The sequence below is a fragment of the Colias eurytheme genome, chromosome 2, assembly GCF_061535395.1.
Source record: "Colias eurytheme isolate Ceu_HAF_F1 chromosome 2, ilColEury1 Martin Lab GWU primary, whole genome shotgun sequence".
NCBI classification, from domain to species: Eukaryota; Metazoa; Arthropoda; class Insecta; order Lepidoptera; family Pieridae; genus Colias; species Colias eurytheme.
The window spans coordinates 2,945,018-2,967,125 of NC_142981.1; the positions used below are offsets into that span (position 1 = coordinate 2,945,018).

At 31.8% G+C, this 22,108-nt stretch overlaps 1 protein-coding gene across 2 annotated transcripts in view; it reads left to right on the top strand.

The window, feature by feature from the left end:
- Pde1c (Phosphodiesterase 1c) overlaps positions 1-22,108 on the top strand; it is a 167,570-nt gene that overhangs the window by 79,665 nt on the left and 65,797 nt on the right. The window lies entirely within an intron of this gene.

Below are 22,108 nucleotides of genomic sequence, written 5' to 3' on the forward strand. Positions count from 1 at the left end.
TAACACAAAAAATATGTTTGAATTCGAACCAGTACCTAATTCGGCAGATTTCAATAAACTAACTTTATTGGTTTTTAATATTAATGCAGATTTCAATCTATTAAATTTCAAGAATCATAAAAGATCTGGCATTATTGATCTTATAAGACTTAAGACGTACACTTTCTTGACGATTTTTTTTAACTTCAATAACTTAAACAAGACCAACTAAACTCTATTACTTAACGTAAGTTGACCTGAAGGAATCGATTTTTAATTGTAACGCACTCTTATAATTACGTTGATTAAAAAAAGTTTAAACTTCAAATATTTTTTATAAATCGCAATAGCTCCTGATAGCACAGTGACAAAAAACATTATTTTTATAACCGACAATAATACCGCAAAATTTACAGAATACCATACTATATCCAATCTCTGATATAACTGAGAAGAATGTAACATCGCAGAGAAAAATGCAAGTTCATTTAGAAAAGTAATTTTTAAATACTTCCAGCATACTTCACCGCAGTGATATACCAGACAGGTTAAATTATTTTTAAAATGTTCAGACATTTTGTTTAAAATAATGCTCTTTTATAATAAGCTTTTTAAATGGAAAGTCTCTAAGATCAAAGGTTAGATTTTAAATGTAATGTACAAAATTTTTAATGATTTGACTAAATATATTTTAATCTTTAGAAGTCTTGGAAAAAGAGTTCAAATGTATCTCGGCATAAACATAAAGGTGATTTTATATTAAATAGCTTTTTCTCGTGTTTTTCAATTAAATTTATCGTTTACAAAACGTTTATTTCCACGGAAATATAGTTTTCCCTTTAAATATTACCCAATAATATACCCTATTTTCTCTAATCTATACTAATTTTATAAAACTAAAGAGTTTGTTTGTTTCAACGCGCTAATCTCAGGAACTACTGGTCCAATTTGAAAAATTATTTCGGTTTTAGATAGCCCATTTATCGAGAAAGGCTTATAGGCTATAATATCATCGCGTTAAGACCAACAGGAGCGGAGCAATGCGTGTAAAACCGCGAGGCACAGCTAGTATTAAATAAAACTACACTTACTTTTCTTCAATTACCAAACACGTTCACTGTCATAACGTACGATTATTAATGTAATAAGATATAATATTATGTCACGTTTTTATACCGGTAGAACAATTATATTTATAAACTTTTTTGTTAATATTCGGCTCCATTCAACTCCTTTATTTTATAAACTATAACCACGATGAGTTCATCATGGTGCATTGTAAAAATTATGTTTGGAAAAGTATGTCCAGTCTTTCTGGTGTATGCACGGGAACTACGTTATGAAAATTAAATATTAATTATATTAGAAAGTCACATAACAAGTAGACACTTTCAAATAGTAAAAAAGATGGACTATTCTGGAAGTCTTGGGAATTCTTTGACTTAATGCAAAGGTGGATGTTTCTAACGATTAAATGAAAAAATTGTAGAATAGATAAGAGAAATGCTATTGCCATATAAATGTATGCCATGATATTTTTATATTATGCTAACTGCATGGGAACTAAATAAAAAACGAATTAAGAAATTTTATATAATAAAATAAAACGAAAATGCTGACTGGTACATTTTAACAAATCCCATGTCACACCAGACTAATTATAATTTTCTACAAACTTCTAGTCTACTAATATGAACTAAACTTAGTTTTAATTTCTGATAAAATTACGCGAAGTTACATAATATAATATTAATTAACTTTTCTCTTTTTCAGGTGAGTCGCGGTTATTAAGAAATGGCTTCGAAGAAGGTATGTCGTATATTATAAAATGCGAAAAGGTCAAGAAAGTTCTCTGATTACTCATACCCGTCTGAGGCGACGTCTGTACCGCTGCAATAAATGAAATAATCTTTTTCTAGAAAGACAAAAGATTTGGTCTTTATATTTATTATTTACTAGCTGTCCCGGCGAACTTTGTACCGCCCTGTCAATGAATGTTGTGTTACCTTTTAGCTGAACTAATTAAGGCTTTGATGAACGTAATACAATGATACAAAATAAATATTTATATGGATTGATATGTAATAGTATTTTAATTTATTACTTCAAACACGTCTCAGAGAAAAATGATTGAATTTTAATAAGCTGTGCAGCATGGATTAACTCTTTTCATTCTTTAACTATTATCGACCAAGCCATCGTTTCGTTTCACTTTAGTTGTGATAATAATTCTACCATTATCATTAGGCGATCGACGCTGATACAGTGGGTAACCATCGTTGCTTGTGATGGTCTTTGCCATCAATTTTCGTGGATACCTTTTGGTACACTCGCTGTCAACCATGCATGGTGTTTGTTGGTTGATGGTTTCACACGGTCCATGAATCATATTCGTGATAAAAACGTCATGTCGGTCTGGATCGGTTTTAGGATTAGCAATCCCCGCACACTCATATATTTTATTCTTTCGACTAACCAAATTAAAATGTGTGCATGCTGCAAGACAGATTTTCGTCATTCGATTGAATACATCCATCATTGATAATCTCCATAATCCCAAAGATGTGTTCCTTTAATGTAACTCATCAGTGATCGGATTTTTTTCTTGAAAACACGTGTGGTGATGACGTGCCGATCACTTGATATTTGTCCGGGAAGCAACAGTTGAATAATTTCCATCCATTTCGGATTACATATAAATGTAATGAATAGATCTGGCCGACCATAATGACGAACATATTATTATGTCATTGCATCTTGCACATATTCACTTGGGCTACCTGTGTATGTCGCCGGTAAAATAATCAATAGACCAACATTTTCTGCATCTTCTTCTGTGCTAATTGCATGGCGTAAATGGATGCAATCTTCAAAACGCAATTTAACTTGTTTATAGCTACGCAATATTGTTGACGCAGTCGACGAAACCGCAACAAATAATTTTAATTTTTTACATTTTTATTGAATTTTTTTTAAATTTTAATTTTTTATAGCTGGCCCGGCGAACTTCGTACCGCCCAGTCAATGAATGTCGTGTTACCTTTGGGCTTGGAACTAATTTAGGCTTTGATGAATGGAATACAATGATACAAAATAAATAAAGATATATAACAGCATTTTATTTCGATGAACACAAAGGTATTAGTCCATTGAATGAGTCCCTCCAAGGGGGGTCTAGAGTGCGTGAGTTAGTAACGTAAGATGTTTCTTCGGAAACATGTCAAGAGTCCCTAGGTAATAAACATACTAAAACCCCGGGCCACTAGGAGGAGCCCCGGAGTGGGGGGAGGGGGGAAATGGGTCCATTTTTTCATTTTTCGCTTAAATCTCAAAAACGGTACATGTTAGAGAAAAACTTTCAAGGAAAAATTGAAATGCCATAAAATTATCTACAAGTTGTACCTGAATCATTTTTTCCTGTATCCTACCGTTTCTGAGTTATACGCAGTAAAACATGATTTTGGCTCAAACAATTTCAACATCAATCGATCAAAAAATATTTCTTTCTTCCAAAAAACTCAAATGTGCAACTTGTGACCAGTACTGATAGATTGCTCTTAATTAGTTCTATAATTGGTAAAATAAACACATTCCTCCATGGAAGCCTTTAGGAGGAATCGATTGTCAAAATATTATATTAGGGCAGTTTGAGTTACTGAACTTGATCTTTTTATTTTTTTCTTCCAAAAAACTCAAAAGTGCAACTTGTGACCGGTACAGATAGATTGCTCATAATTAGGTCTATCATTGCTAAAAATACCAGATTCCACCACGGAGGCGTTTACGGGGAATTGAATTTTATCAGGGTAGTTACGATACGATACGATACAAAAAAAAACCGGCCAAGTGCGAGTCGGGCTCGCGCACAAAGGGTTCCGTAGCAGCAAATATAATAAATTACAGTTAAATCAACCTATCTCAAAAACTATAAGAGATACTTTGATCAAACCAAAAATCGTTGAAAGAGTTAATTAGCATGCATCACCTCTATTTTTTTTAGAATTTTATACCCCGTAGTTATAAAAATAGAGGGGGGGGGACATACTTTTTACGACTTTGAGAGCTGATATCTCAAAAACCGTTCACTTTAAGAAAAATGTTTTTTAGAAAACTTTATATCATTTTAAAAGACCTTTCCATTGATACCCCACACGGGTATGTACATCGAAAAAAAAAATTTCATCCCTCAGTTACATGTATGGGGGGCCCCACCCCCAATTCTTTTTTTTACTATTTAGTGTCATATTTTTGTAGCGGTTCATACAACACATATTCCCATCAAATTTCATCACTGTAGTACTTATAGTTTCCGAGTAAATCGGCTGTGACAGACGGACAGACGGACAGACGGACAGACGGACATGACGAAACTATAAGGGTTCCGTTTTTGCCATTTTGGCTACGGAACCCTAAAAAGATCAAGTTCAGTAACTCAAACTACCATAATATAATATTTTGACAATCGATTCCTCCTAAAGGCTTCCATGGAGGAACGTGTTTATTTTACCAATTATAGACCTAATTAAGAGCAATCTATCAGTACCGGTCACAAGTTGCACTTTTGAGTTTTTTGGAAGAAAGAAATATTTTTTGATCGATTGATGTGGAAATTGTTTGAGCCAAAATCATGTTTTACTGCGTATAACTCAGAAACGGTAGGATATAGGAAAAAATGATTCAGGTACAACTTGTAGATAATTTTATGGCCTTTCAACTTTTCCTTGAAAGTTTTTCTCTAACATGTACCGTTTTTGAGATTTAAGCGAAAAATGAAAAAATGGACCCATTTTCCCCCTCCCCCCACTCCGGGGCTCCTCCTAGTGGCCCGGGGTTTTAGTATGTTTATTACCTAGGGACTCTTGACATGTTTCCGAAGAAACATCTTACGTTACTAACTCACGCACTCTAGAACTTTTTATTCAATGGACTATATAGGAAAAAGAATAAAAAAAAAAAAAACAATAATTAGATACTTGATTACTTCATACACGTGCCAGAGAAAAATTATCGAATTAAACTACGTTTTGCAGACTGGGATGCATTCGGATCAATTCTTTTCATTCTTTAACTGGTGTCGACCACGAAATCGTTTCCTTTCACTTTAGTTATGATAGTTCTACCACTATCATCTTGTTGCCTGTGATAGTTTCTACAGTAAATTTTCGTGGATTCCTTTTGGAACACTCGCTGTCAACCATGCATGGTGATTGGGGGTTGATGGTGCCACACGGTCCATCAATCATATTCGTGATTACAACATAATGTCGGTCTGGATCGATTGAATACATCCATCATTGAATAATCCGAAAGATGTGTTGCTTTAATGTAACTCATTGCTTGAAAACACGTGTGGTAATGTCGAGCCGATCACTTGATAATTGTCCGGGACGCAGCAGTAGAATAATTTCCATCCATTTTGGATTTCATGTAAATGTAATGAATAGATCCAGGCCGACCATAATGACGAACATAATATGTCATTGCATCTTGCGCATATTCATGCGTATGACTTGGGCTACCTGTGTATGTCGCCGGTAAAATAGCACCTAAGCACCTAAATAGCCCAATATTTTCTGCATCTTCTTCTCTGTGCTAATTGCATCGCGTAAATGGATGTAATCTTCAAAACGCAATTTAGCTTGGTTCAATCGAATGAGCCAGGGCCTCCGTTTCAATTTTAACGTTATAATATTATTTCAACGCAATATTGTTGAAGCAGTCGACGAAATCGCGACAAATAGTTGTCAGAATTTTTACATTTTTAGAGATTTTTTTTTAAATAATTAATCGAACTATCCTTCTTGGTTACTTTCCTCACCGAAAATACCTTATCAATTTCTGAAAGCACGCGTAAACACAAATATTTGAGGAATTTTTATGTATCTGCTTTAATTGCACTTTTCAATAATTGATTTAAAAAAAATACAGACAATAGTTTATTCACCCTTTTTACTTTTTAATTATTTTACACAAAATACATTTTTGAACGCATGAATGTCAAACAATATTTTGACCGTATTCAACCGTATTTGACATGATTGACAACTAATGATTAACATGTACGAAAATCAAAATTATTTTTATATATAGTGGCCCCCCCGGCTTCGGCCGTGGTACATATTTCGCAATAAAAGGTAGCCTATGTCCTTTCTCGGGTATCAAAATATCTCCATACCAAATTTCATGCAAATTGGTTCAGTAGTTTAGGCGTGATTGAGTAACAGACAGACAGACAGACAGAGTTACTTTCGCATTTATAATATTAGTATGGATAGTATGGATTATACTTTTATGATAGCTATGTTTTGTTTTATTTTCCATAATATAAGACGATACGTTTTTAATAGGAGTGAGAATTATAACATTTCCAATCTATTTTTATCGAAGGAACTCGATGCTAAAAATAATGTTCTTCTTCGCTCGAAAACTCATGTTATTGGTACATACATAAAAGGAAATAAGAAATCGCAAAATAATAAGTCTAGTATACTTTAAAATAAAACTCATTAAAAAATCGTTCATTTTTTATAAAAGAAGATATTATCTCAAAGCGGTAATAACTATATTCAGACACAAAAAAAAATGATGGATCCCTCCGCTGCGACGTGAAATAAAGACAAACAAACTTTTGCATTTATTATAATATTATTAAAGATTTAAATAATTTTCTGTCAAAAGTACTAAACATTAATGAAGTTGTGCTTTACAAGTTGACTCATAAAAGAAAATGCATACAATTGTAATAAATGCAAATTATATTACCTTGTTCTTAAAAATAGTATGAATACAGAGAGGTTGTCTTTGTCTTTGTAAGAATATATAATATTTGGCTCTGTTACTACTGTTATTTTAAAACAAGTAATAAAAAGTGTTGAAGTAAAGAAAAATCATGTTTCAAATACTCTCTAACGTGAATTTTGAAACATACGAATCCTTTAGCGTTCTAACATACGAACGGCAAGTTGTGGACGGCAGAGGCTACTTCAGCCGTCGCCACCTGTCGACGGCAGTCGTCGAAGTATCGGCGGCAGCATTCCAAAGGTCGACGGCTGCCGTCGACAGGTGGCGACGGCTGAGTAGCCTCTGCCGTCCACAACTTGCCGTTCGTCTGTTAGAACGCTAACTATTATATTTTTAACTGTTTAATTATCGCATTTGAACGTCAACGCAACAATATATTTTAACCTATAATTTTATAAAATGTATATTTTGAAGTGTAAAAGACGTGTTATTCGGTTTTGTATTAATGTTAATATTTAAGCATATTCACGAGCTTCCAAAACACATACATTGCTTCTGCGAAATCATCAGAATAACTAATAGGTACTAATTTACAAAAATATTGTTTTTAACATCCATAATGGAGTCTCTATACGTTTTAGATACATTAATTACGTCATGTACTCCTAAAAGCTTAGACTTATAATTTAATATTATTATGCCTTTTAAAAATTAATTTTCTCCCAAGTCCTTAAATGTCAACAGGTATATTCCTCGAAAATATTTCATAATATCTCCGCTACGCGAAGTATGTCATAATGAAACCTTTTAAACGTAATTGTGATATCATGGGTGATAGAAAAATGCTGAATCCTTTATTACTTTAGTACTATAGAATTATTACTGTAAAATGTTATATGAAGATTCACTAGCGTGCATTTATTAACAGTTATCAAATATATTTCTCTAATTAATTATATTCTCAAAGTTCAATTACTTTGAGAATCAAAATCAAAAGAAAAGTCATTTTTTTTAATCTTTGTTTTATACAACGGAGATAATATTATAACAATGTGTTTCTCGTACAATAAAATATCGCTTAACGATGTATTTACATCATACGAACATAGAGCCAGAGCATTATTTCATGATCTTTTAATGTAAACAAAATCTCGTATTCAGTGTTATTCAGTATTAGGCCATTGCATAGAAACTTTGCGAACGCACTAAGAACAACGAAATAATGCTTTTGACATAGTGGACTTAGAATAGATGGGGTAAGCATTGATACCATGTCCAACATATAGTTATACAAATATATTTCAATATTTGGTAATTGTAATAAAACGTAAAATAATAATTTATAGCTTAGTACAAGGTGATTCGTGCTAATATTGATCAAATGTTGCAATTTTCCAAAAATGTGTTATTAAAGCAGTTGTTTTATTTATTAATCTTCTAAACATAACAGTAACTGTTAAACAAAAATGATCTATCGCTGTTAAAAGCGCAAATATTTGCAACAGTTTACGCTCCAATGATGAAACTAATCACGCCGCCATTTTTTTATTTCAAATTTTGAAACTTCCAATTTCATACATGTTTACATTTTAACAATGTAAATATTAAATCAATCAATTAATTACCTACTTTTTGCATATTGAAACTCATAAAAAAATTATAGAAGTAGAATTACGTAGACGAGTAATAATAATTTGTTGAATTTTATAACTATAACACTAATATGTTTTTGAATAATGATTGACAGTCATAACGAAAAATGGCCGAAAACCCGGCTCATTTTTGTGTGTAAAGAATAATACACTACGCCAAAAACAAATCTTTCCCTTTCTAACCATCACAAACTGCTTATTCCTCCACAGCTTCACAGAAAACATTATGTGCTGATCTTTACGCTGCACAAAGCTTGAACTCAACGAGATCTTATTATAGTTTATGATCCCGGTGCAATTTCCCGCCAATTTGTCTCAGCTCTATAAGCGATGCTTTGAGACGCGGTGAGACGCGCGACCTCATGTGTTCCTTCGATATCATACTTTGATAAAAGATCTTATTGCATCTAGACAGACATTATTACGTGTAATATTTTAAAAGAAAATATGTTAAACCGTAGGTAGTAAATTTATAATAATAAATTGATGATTAATCTCAGACTAAAAAGTCATGGTTTAACTTTAGTACAGACGTTTAAACTTGTCCCCAACTATAGTTTAACGCTAACACAATATATCCTGCTTTTGGTTTAAAGCTATAACATGTTTTGTAATAAGATTTTTACTTAGACTATTGTTTTAACACGTTTAAAGACCCGATTTTTAGTTAGTCCGTGTTTTGTAATAAAACGGATAGTGTTCCCAATTGATCTAATACTTACATAGAGAGTATGAATAGGTTTTATCACTTTATGGTGTCTCATTTCCAATTCGAAGACACCATAATTTTCTTATTCTGTTGGAAGAAAAATTGGTAGTAAAGCTTTAGTTTTTACTATCATTGTATTGTAATCATAATTCGCAATGTATATAATTTTAGAATTGTTTATTATACCAACAGGACAATAAAATTACCCAGTATAACACGAATATGAAAATATTCATACGTTAATAATGTGTCTGTTTGCTAAATGCTGAAAATAGCCCTATGATTTTTTCCACGTGCGCAACAAACATATGTGTTAGAACCATAAATATGATTATAATCTGTTTTGAACATAAACAGTTGTCATGAGCGGTTATAATTCATTTTAATATTGTTTTGCTTGCTAAACGATAAAACTGATCTTTTTAACTGGTCTTTAAGAAATGGGTCGTCTTTTACTTTGCTGTTCTATATTCTTCAAAGGAATTAATGAATGGATTTAGTTTAATACAAGTACTTAGAAAAATTTTCATCATCGTCTTCATTTAGGTGTTTATGTGCAACTGCTGGACATAGGTCTCTTCTATAAGACGCGCTATTTCTGATGACCAGACCACTATAAATTCCATTAATTTATCTAACAAACATAGGGCAGATTTTTTACGAAAATTGATCTTAAGAGTAAGCTGTTCAAACAACATTTATTATTCAATCCCAATTTTATGCCCTTGGCTTTTCAAAATTGCTCCGTATAAATAAAGTTAATCGTCATAAAACATACATAGATTTTAAGGCACATCATATTCAGACACGTTAACGTCCAATAACTTCATATTCTTATAAACAACTAGCGGTCCGCCCCGGCTTCGCCCGTGGTACATATTTACGTTTTCTCTACATAAGAACCATCCTCGTACTTCAAGGAATAAAATAAACAAAGAATTATTGAAGTCGGTTCAGCCGTTCACACGTGATGCCGTGATAACGGGCTTTCATTTTTATTTAAAAACAATATATGTAAATCGTTCACTGTTAAACAATATACTACGAAATTTCATTTTCAATAAATTTAAATGCAACAAAACAACATCTGTTCCAACCTGAGAATCGGATAAAATACGCGGTACGAAATAGAATGGAAAGATAAGTTTGACTTGCAGCTGGAAAGCCATCTATAGAGAGGATATTGAAAAATTCTATTATCGTTTTATATAAAAGAGCTTGTTTACCGAAAGTTTTATGCAGTTTAAATAAAGATAGATTGATTGTGTTTTTGCAAGTTTGTAGGACTTGTATGATGTTGGTATGCTATTAAAGATTTGCAGTTTGTATGCCTTGCTTTCATTATATATTAATGAAACATTTATCTACTATTTTAGTAAGTCAATTTATAATTACAATACAACAAAAATACAATATACTATAGAAAATTCCTGCTTATCAAATCCCGCACAGTTGTTTTTTGTTTTAGACTACAGGCCCATGTTGAAAAAGTTATGGGTCATTTGAACTACTTTCGAATTCTCATCTGCACTCAGTTGGACAGCTTACAAGTGACGGCATAGTGCTGAATCTTTTTATTTTATTCTCTTATATCGTTCTAGATAGGACACCTGGTGGTTCAAATGACCCGTAACTTTTTCTACATGGGCCTGTAGTCTATTTTTTTTGAAGTATGTTCAGCCTTTGTATTAATTAATGTAAACTGTGTATGAACTATCGGTATTCGTAACATGATCCAGACATGTTCGAAATGAAAAATTGTTGCACAGAACTATTCACTAACTGAGAAAGGCTTTATTACGCAAATTAACGCGGGTAAAACCGCGGGGCGCAACTAACATACACAATATTAATTTACACATTGAACAAAATAATAACAAATTCCTATCGAATGACATGAAACAAAACAAAATAGAAACAAAAAGTCAAGTCAAAATTAATGAACAGAATTTTCACTGGAAACTCGTTTATATGAAAAGTTTTTTTTTTTCGCCAACCGTCTCCTCGTGTAACGAAGTTGCGGTTAATCCTTGTTTGTGGTTATGTTTATTTTACTAAATATTCCATGCAATAGAGAAAACAAATTTGTAAATTTAAGCTTAAATTAATTTATTTCGTGATTTTTACACAGGCAATGTAAACTAGGTACTGAAAATGAGGAAGTATTTGAAAAAATACGTCTGTTTATATTAATTATCAGCATCTGAATAAACTTAAAAAGATCGAATCGTGTTTTATAATACCTAAGGTATTTTTAAAGGAAATAAACGATTATTTTTCTCAAATTTTTAACCGACTTCAAAAAAAGGAGGAGGTTATAAATTCGGCAGGTATGTATTATTTTTTAATAAGTATTAACAGCTCCTAATATTTCTAGTTCTTTTCGCAATGAATGAGAAGAAATAAAATTTCTTACTAAGCTTTTGAAATAAAATCACGTCCCACGTGGAAAGAAAAATGAAGATTGTTAATCTAGAGATATGATTATGATTATTTCCAATCCAATAGTTCATAATTTATGTTATTATTTATATGGATTCATATATTATTCTTGTATGATGAAATTTATGTCAACTGTTTGAATCCATACAGTATATTTGAAACATAAAAAAAAATAAAAGACGTGTGGCACTCGGGGACTGCCGCGGTAAAGCTATTAATTACATGCTAAGCCTTCAAGCCACAACTCCGAGCCCGTCGGAGTGGGGAGCGTGAGGTTTTTCGTTACTAAATTTCTGGATTCGGTCCCCGCGCTCAAGGCCCGCAATAGAAGCTATGCAATTATAGCTTAACAATTATTTTGTTGACTTTTATCTTACGTCGCTAATATATTTAGAAACAAAGAGCTTTTAAACGGATTTTACATGCAAATTAATCATTCTAATATTATAACGTCGGTTTAAATAATAAAAGAAATAAATTGCGTTTAAAATCTGTTGAAAATTCTAATTTATTACACCTGTACTGGTTCGATGAACAATCTATTTTCAAGCTATTAAATCATTACATTGTTCAAATTCGATCCCATTAATTACTCAGATAATAATTAGCAATGCAAGCAAGTAAGATGATACGTAGCTAAGTGCACTTTTGAGATAAATCTTCTGACGTTAGAGCGGGGGCACACGATGCTTTGCGGCGCCGCACCGCAAAGATTTCACCGTGTCAGTGGGCACACGAGCGGTGCGGCGCCGTAACGTTGTTCTGTCGCAGCGGCGTCGTAGCTGCGTTGCACAGCGTGTCCTTCCTTATGATGCAAAACAACTGAGCACCGCATTCACCCCTCCCCGCCTCGTCTTGGTGGTTACAAGTCCGGTACGGCGCCGGAGCGCATCGTGTGACATGCCACAGATATTTCTATGTAAGACGACGCAGCGACACCGCTCCGGCGCCGCACCGCCGCCGCAACGCATCGTGTGTCCCCGCCCTTACATAATATTGTTAGCTAAGCCGCGCTTGAGTTAGAACTCAGCTTTCTTGTTCGCTAACTACTTAAATTTGTGGGCTTTCACGGTTGGGAAATTTCATTGAATTTGTCTTGATTTTAACTAGAATACATAATATATATTATTATACTAAAATTATAAAGCGGAAGAGTTTGTTTGCTTGTACGCACTTATCTCAGGAATTACTGGTACGATTTCAAAAATTATTTCAGTTTTAGATAGCCCTTGTATTGAGGAAGTCTATAGGCTATACAATATCATCCCGCTAAAACTAATAGGAGCAGAGCAATTCGGGTAAAACCGCGGGGCACAGCTAGTTATAAATACATAGCTTCGTGTAGAATGTAGATGATGATGATAGACATGTACTGTTTTTATTTAAATGTTTATTCTATTTTGAATGAAATAAAATTATAAAGCGGAAGAGTTTGTTTGCTTGTACGCACTTATCTCGGGAACTAGTGGTCCGATTTGAAAAAATATTTCAGTTTTAGATAGCCCTTGTATTGATGAAGTCTATCTAGGCTATATAATATCATCACGCTAAAACTAATGGGAGCAGAGCAATTCGGGTAAAACCGCGGGGCACAGCTAGTCATAAATACATAGCTTCGTGTAGAATGTAGATGATGATGAAAGACATGTACTGTTTTTATTTAAATGTTTATTCTATTTGGAATGAAAAATAAACGAGAGAACAATTTTAATTAAAATTTTCATGCCCTTTTAACTAGAATCTATACTTATAATATTATAAGGTGAAGAGTTTGTTTGTTTGTTTGAACGCGCTAATCTCGGGAACTACTGATCCGATTTGAAAAATTATTTCGGTGTTAGATAGCTCATTTATCGAGGAAGGCTATAGGCTATATATCATTACGCTACGACCTACAGGCGTGGGGCCACGGGGGTGAAACCGCGCGGAGCAGCTAGTACAATATAATAAAGAGAGCTTTGTGTTATGAAGTAAACATGTACTGATTTTATTTCAATGTTCATTAAATTTTGCATGAAAAATAAAGGATACAGCAATTTTAATTAAGGTATTGGTGCTATTTTTGTAAATATTTTCTGAAGCAAACGAAAATAACACGCTTGTTATTCGTTATTAAGTAAAAGTTAATAATTGTATGAGAAAGATTTTTCACTTATATAACATGTCTGCATACTCAGACAAGCGTCTGAGAATAATATTTTAATCACATAATAAAAATGGAATGCCTCATAGTTCAAGTAATTGGAACCAATAATAATATTTTGTAGACTTGTGGGTCGACATTATATTAAAAAAGAGCGTGTGTGCCGAGCACACGTGTCAGAAGTAAAACTTCTTTGGCAAGATTCAAAGATACCAAAATCGACGCCTTACTCAATGACGTGACGGTATTGCCATGACGCGACTTTGCAATTTTACTCTCAACTTGCCTAAGAAGTTTCACTAAAAAAAGTTTTTAGTTACAAATAACACAATATAAAATACCCTTTAATCTCTTCTTTTCACAGACTTAGACAATCCATAAAACACGATACAATTATCCAACAATCCAGCTGTGAAATAGCCACAAACTTTGCCTAATCGACATATTCGTTTAGGCTGTACAATCCATAAAACAAGACACAGTTAACCATCAATAAATTGTGAAATAACATTTTATTTGAAAATTCGTTTTCATACGAATCGAGAACATAATTCGATCCTCACGTTCTGTATAAGAGTATGCGGGGTTTTATTAGCCGTTTTATCGTCCATCTACCGCTGCAGTAAATCTTGATAGTCTACAGTTACGTGTTCGTGCGCGAATAATATTGATCTAACAGCTTTTTGGTTTTAACCCTAAAAGGTAGGTCGATGTTGAGGTGCAGCTGCATTAATGCATTTAAAAAATTACAGTATTAGAGCATATGGAGTAGATTCATAATACCTATCTATGATGAAACTGTTTTAGTATTCTTTGTTTTTAATTAAGGTAATTAAGTAGATAATATATTTTTATTTAATGGGAAATAAATGAAAGATAGCCATTAGATTTATTATTTGTACGTCTGTAATATTTGCATTGTTAGTCCCATAGAAATCTAAATAACAAGACACATGTTATTTAGATTTCTATGGTTAGTCCTCACCGGGAATTGAACCTAGAACCCTGAATTTCATTGTTCAAGCCACATTCACGAAGCTGGTCATTAAGTGCAAGTTAATAAGATTTCATACATGGTCATATAAAACTTTTTGCAAAAAAAGTTACGGCCATCACAATAATATTTTCATTCACTGATTGACGCCGTGGTTTTGAACCATACATCAATTCATAGAATTGATAAATTGGTAACCGAATCTAAAAATTTTATAGATATAGAGTTGATTTTTTTTTCATGTTTCAGTACTAAAAGCATTTTATTTTATTTTAATGCTCAAAAGCATCCTCATCTCTCTAATATTATTTAGTCAGCAGAATAAAATCAAACGGTACGTTAAAAAGGATTGCAGCAAATTTCAAACTGCAATGCGACTTCCTTTGCTTACACGCAAATATTCAAAAAGCTTTTTATTTACTTTGGTGGTTTATTTAAATATTTATGAAAGCTCCGACAATTTGCTATTTGCTAAACCATTGCCAAATATAAATTCAAAATATTTATGATATCTACTAAATAAAATTCTAATGCAGTAAGTACTTATAATACAAATATAAATATAGACTACTTAAAACATTATTCGTATTTTTAATTTTTATGTCTTCTCTAATTTTGAACTTTTAATGTTTTAAGTTTATGTCTAATGTTATAAATAATTTTTAATCAGTATCAATAGATACTAAAATTATACTTACCGCGATAATATACACTGTGATAATATTACGTATCACCATATGAATTTTGTAAATAAATAAATTATTAATATAAATAATATTATACATAAAGGTCGTGTTATAACGGTAAAACGAAATGGGATTAAGCACAGCGAGACACGCTAAGCTCCCAGCGACACCAACTGAAACTTTAATTCGAGTGCTCGCGTTACTTTTCGTGATTAAACATTTATTTTAATGATATATTCACTTTTATATATATGGAGGACTTGATTTGAATAAATTTAGCTGTATATTGCCAAGCGACGTCTGTGACTAATCAATGTTGGTTTTTATGTATGTGTTTAATTATGCGCGTTCGATAAAATTGATTTAATACAAAAATAATGTAGGTATTCTCAATTGAGATGATGCCATCATGATAATGTTACATAGAAATTAGGATAGAGCTGATACAAATAAGTATTTTTTGCAAATTATAAAACTACTAGCTTTCCGCCCACGACTTCGCCCGCGTTTTCAAAGAAAAACCCGCATAGTTATAACCCGAAAAAACAAAAAAAAACCTAAAACTCATTCGTTGAAAAATTCATTGTATTCAAATCTAGTTTTTAATAATATGTTATAATACGGAGAAGCGAGCGTTTTAATGACATTCCTTTGTCTAGGTTCTATTTTCTGCAGTTTTATAATATATTCAACGTGGAAAGTTACGCTTTAAAATAATCCTTTTTTCTTCAATATCGCAACTGTGGATTCGAGTTGTTCGTAGAAGAAACAAAAGAATATTTTTAACACAGCTCGTGATTTAAATATGGGTATTTATATGGATAATAATATCTGTCGTGATGTAGATACTTATATATATGCAGAGATACGAGATAACTCAGTACAATAAATATTATTGTACTGGCAACAATTTTTTATTGATAGTTACGGCACAAAATAATTGATAAGTATTTATTATAGGTAATCCAAAACTATAAAGTTTTAAATTTTAGCTTTTTATAAAATTTATCTTCAAGGTCCTTTAACCCTGTAACCAATTTTAGAGTAATGTCAATTTTACAAACTAATGAGTTTCAAAAAACTTAAATTTGCATGTTTTTGCATTAAAACAATGTAAGTAATACTATAAAATCTATTAATTTTATGAATAATTCGTAGACTCATGAAAATACTTCATATCAATCCTTAGAAAAGTGCAGAATCTTTTAATCATCGACCATTTTCACGTCTGCGAATGCAACGAAGCGAATCAAACTGCTTTGCATTGATATAAATTTCATGTTTTAAAATATTTCCAAGCCAGCTGTTACCTTCGACTTCGTTCACTTAGAGATGAGTTGACACTTATCCTACTAATATAAAAAATGCGAAAGTTTGCGAGGATGGATGTTTGTTACTCTTTCACAGGAAATCCGCTGTACGGATTTTGATAATACTTGGCTGTGATGTAGCTTATGTACCGTAATAACACATGAACTTGTTTTAACAATCAAATACTTACTTGATTTTTCCCGCGGGTTCGTCTGCGCGGCACAGCTAAACCAGGATAATAATAACTGCAAAAACAAACCCTTCATATCTTTTATTAACTAGGTCATCCTTAAGACCTAGTTAGGTTAGGTTTTTAACCTACATCAAACTATAGGCTAATTGCTTCGAAAGTTTTCCTATAAATTCCACACAAGTAGGTATTAAAATTCCCACTAAACTCCAAAACCATTATAGTTTATCGAGAGCTACGTTTTGGATAAAAGCCAACATGCAGACTAAAACAAAAAGGATTCATTATGTTAATCGTAAAAGGATTTACGACTGCTTTATACTATACTTACTATTTTACGTTTACTGTTTACGTATAATATACCTATGTATTATCTACATAAATGTAGGTACTGAAATATTTATTACAAATTCTTATATCCTAGAATCCATCTAAAACAAATACCTGAGTTTTACAACTATTCGTTATGTGACTTTGTAATATTATTAGAACTCACACATTTTAAGTACTTACCAAATAGCCATTTACATCCATCCATGCATCGCCTTTTTAAATTCCAGTACATGAAATTCCCTCCATATTTATTCAAAACATAAATTTCCCTTGACACAGTATTCCGATCTGCAGTAACCATAGCAATTTAAAATCAAACGGTATCCGACAAATGTTCAGTCGACTGCACAAGCGTCTAAAGGTCGGTCATGTAATTCCTGTGAGAGTAAAAATGTGCAGTTCTTCCAGTTTCTAGGTAATATTAATTGTTCACATGTCTCTTTATAGATGTGTATGGAAATATGAGTTCAAATGGAAAAAAGCTACTGAAATTTCAGTTAAACGACGATTCTATTAGAATGCAATCATTGGGAATTTGCGGAAACTCAGCGAACTGCTGCTGAATCTGCTGAAACGCGGAAAATCACGGAAAAATTTGGCTTGACTATGTACACACATAGTTTTAGGCATATATAATACTTTATTCATAACCAGTAGCTAGCAAGTAATTGCAGCGGCAACGGTATTGAAACGATTTCAGATAAACGTCATAATATAAATTAAAAACATCATGAAGATTTTGTTAATCGTTAAGATCTAAAATTGTTTATAGCCCTCATCTTTGTAGCCTCTAAATATGTTCATTTAATAACATAAACCGTCGATCCGATAATGTATATAAATATATTATTATGTTTAATGTGGAAGATTTATTATTTGTCATCAAATATCTAATAAAACATATAGACATTTTCGTATCGTATAACATAATTATCATGGTGTGAAATTCATAGCGTCTCAGCGATTTATTCATATATTATAATGAAAATGCATTTTTTTTAATTTATTTAATAGCTGTACCCTGCCATGCATCACTTTGGCACACTATTATTGAAGTTACACTGTGTTATTAGTGCATGGAATGAAGAAAAACAGATAAAAACAATCATGGAAAACGCTGTATATTATATTGTGAATCCAGACAGACAGAACTTTCTAAGCTTTTACGCGATTTCAGCGTAAGCAAATTTTATACATTGTAATAATTATTTAAATTATTTTTATTTTACCTTAGATACTAATTGGATGTTAAACTTAAGTGTCAGATACAAGTTTTCTAAAACTTTGCGATCACACACCAATTCAAATAAAGTTCTAGATTGATTTATAAGTTGGAACACGAATGTTAACAGTAACAGACGTGAGTATCGCGTGATATGTAGGATCCTACGTGGAAGATTGATTCTGTATCAGGAATGTAGGTCGACATAGCGATTTAGCCCTATAAGGTAGAACCACTGAGTCAAGCGACAGCGGAAGCGATCGAAGGTATATAAGTATTCTTATTTTCTTACTATAAACGTGAACGTTGAGGATGCACGAATGTATGTGTATTTGATTCTTTCACACGAAAAATATAAATGGATTTTGATGATACTTACCAGGGCTGTAGCTGATATACCAGAATAACACATACTTGCTATAACTCTTGGATAAGACCGCGGGTGCGTTTGTTACACATCTAGTAATTGATTACGATTACAATACTATGTATTATTATATGAATTTTTATAGGAAAGGATGTTCAAGTCAATATATCCTATTATAACATTAAATTATTTAAATTAGACTTCACGGGTGGCATCAGCTTCCAAATCCAAAATATGCATCAAAAGAACTGCGGTAACAAGTACATAAACAATAAAAATACAGTCGAATTGAGAAGACCTTCTTTGAAGTCGGTTGAAAATAGTTGTTTTGTAAATTATCGCTCCGCTCGTTTGTATGTCTGTGTGTATGTGTGAAACGCTCTAAGTGTCGGTGATCCACTCCTTAGTTTGGTTGCTGACGTTTTATCTAATGGGAGTTTAGGATTTCACGATTTTAAAAGAAACGAAGTAGGTCGTTGCCTCGTGGAACAAGAAAACTTTAAATTGTCTTGGACACAGTACTGAAAGTAGATAGGGATAAATACCTCGTACAGTCAGGCGTTCAGATAAATTAATATTGTTTTATTTACATTAATAACTCGTATAAAACTATACTGACATGTATTTTTTTTAAACGCTTCACAATTTTATATTAAATCTTAGGTATACCTGAAACCATATGATACTCTGAATAAAGCAGATTTAATACAATACTATGAAATCTATTTTCCCAGGGTCTCTGAAAACAAACAGTCGTAAAATTATAACGTTATTATTTTCATACAATTGTTCTTATTGCATTAATAAAGCAAATTGTTTAGGAATATGATTTAAGTATTATATATTTATTAGTCCATGGTATTATGTGTACAATTTAAGTGCGTCGTAGGTACTTACTTCCAAGATTTTTTACGTTCTTTAATATGTTTTCAAAATATTTTACTTGGTTTATTTCTGAAACGAAATCTTTTCTTTAGACGTAATCAAATAAGTGGATATTTATTTGAGTTTATATTTAATAAGCGCTTACCTTCTTGGCTTATTTCTTTGCCTGTAAAAAATAATTCATTATTAAGTTTATATAAAAATATACCTCTTAGAACGTTATTATTGGGATCATAAAATATTATGCAGTACATATTATGTATGTTATCATTTATGTATTATATGTAATATGTATGTATGTTTGATATATTATATCACTAGCGGTCCGCCCCGACTTCGCCCGTGGTACATGTTTAAACTATCCTATCTCTCAAGTTGGATTGAACTGCACATGGTGTGCGAATTTTATTATAATCGGTTAAGTGGTTTAGGAGTCCATTGAGGACAAACATTGTGACACGAGATTTATATATATTAAGATTGCTATAGTAATAAACAAAAGGCAATGATATTTTCCCTTCATAACCCAAACTATTCTTGATTCTTGGAATAATTTTAAAGATATTTGGTTTGTGTGATTTTTTATTCTTACGTTAAAATAACGGGTAATTTAAAACCTCATAAAACCGATTCAGACAGAGCCAGTTATCCAAATTTACCCATTGACTTTATTCTTACTTTCTCTTTATTATCAAATACTTTGTATAAAATAATAAATAAAATTCGATACAATAAACACTTACGCATTTTCTTCGCTAAAGCACGTTTTTCCTCTTTAACTGCAATGTGTACAAATCATTATAAACACATTACGAAAGCATAAAAATCGTTGGGTTGGTGATTTTCACAAAATGTAGATATAATTATGAGGTATGAATACTGTGATTGAATTTTTTTATGCATATTATCGATTGTTGATTATAAATATTCGCAAAATTAAACATTAACGTAGTTAACTGAAATTCGCAAATTTCTAATACTTCAAAATTCGCATATTATCATTCTATGTACCTACCTATATGTAAAATTGTAGCTTATGGAACAAATAGAAGTAAATTTAAATGATTGCTCTTATAAGGTGACTTACATATCCATTTATAGTATTCCTTCATATCTGCAAAAAATGTAGATTTTATATAATACGCAATTTATTATCAATGGTATATGTATCATTAATTTAATAACCAACCTCTTCTTTCTTCAGACCTTGACTCGTCACTTGAAATATTATCCAGTATAGAAGTTAAATCTACAAATATATGAAAAAATAAAATGAAATAAGCACTTGACAGAATTAAATACTGTGATAAAAGAAAAATAATAAAAATGTAATCAAATTTATTATGCTATGATAAATATTTTTTTGCCAATTTATACTCTAAAAATGTTTTATAACAATTGTAAAATAAAATAACCTACATCAAAAAATACAACAAATACAAATTGTACCCCATACCTTCAATCGACACATCGGTAGAGCTTGAGCTTGATGAAGCGATCGCGTTTACAGCTGTGTAGATCTAAACACGATAACAACTTGTAATCCACTTCGCAGTTTTTTTTATTATGTTGTAAGCTCATTATGTTTAGAAATGTGTGTTTTGTTTTGTTAAGTTTCAGAAAAATATGGGTGTTCATTTCGAACGATGAGAAAATGATAACTCAATTATTATGCTAATAATATTGTGTCGATTAACTTTCCGACTACGCCTTCGCATTTTGTGTTGTGTATTTAACAGAAAACAAATTGAAAGCAATCAAAGAGTAAAACCAATACTTCAAAATAAAAATATTAATTTAAACATGTTAGAAAAACTTAGCTTGAATATTCTACTGCAACAATATTTAATGGTATATTAGTGCATCATAAACTGCACTCAAATCCATTAAAAACAACATATAAATAAATTAAATTAACTACAGCCCTCGTTGCTTCGGATGATTAAAGTTTAAAATACTGAGAAATAGTCCTACAAATCCTACAAATAAGTTATAATGAAGGTAAACTCACCACAGTTCCAAACAGAATCAAGAACATTATAGTTTCCTAAGCAGTAAGATACGCTAATTAACCGACTAGCTGGTGCAATTCATTTCAAAGCAATTACGAGTTTAATTCACTTTCATAACTTTTATTGCATCCAGACATTTCATCGTTGGATAACTTTTATGGCGTTAGTTTTCCGATAGTGTTTGGAATTAAGTTTAAAAGGTATAATGGTTGCGTTTATCTGCAATAAATTTAAAAGTTAAGTGAACAATGTAGTTATTTTAGTAGTCGTTATTTTTTATTATTTTAAATATTCAACGAATTGGTTTTCAATTGGAAACTACTAGCATGTGTGTGTGTGTGTTATCGTAGAACTAACAGTATATAGATGGAATATAATAATCTATACTAATATTATAAAGCTGAAGAGTTTGTTTGTTTGAACGCGCTAATCTTGGGAACTA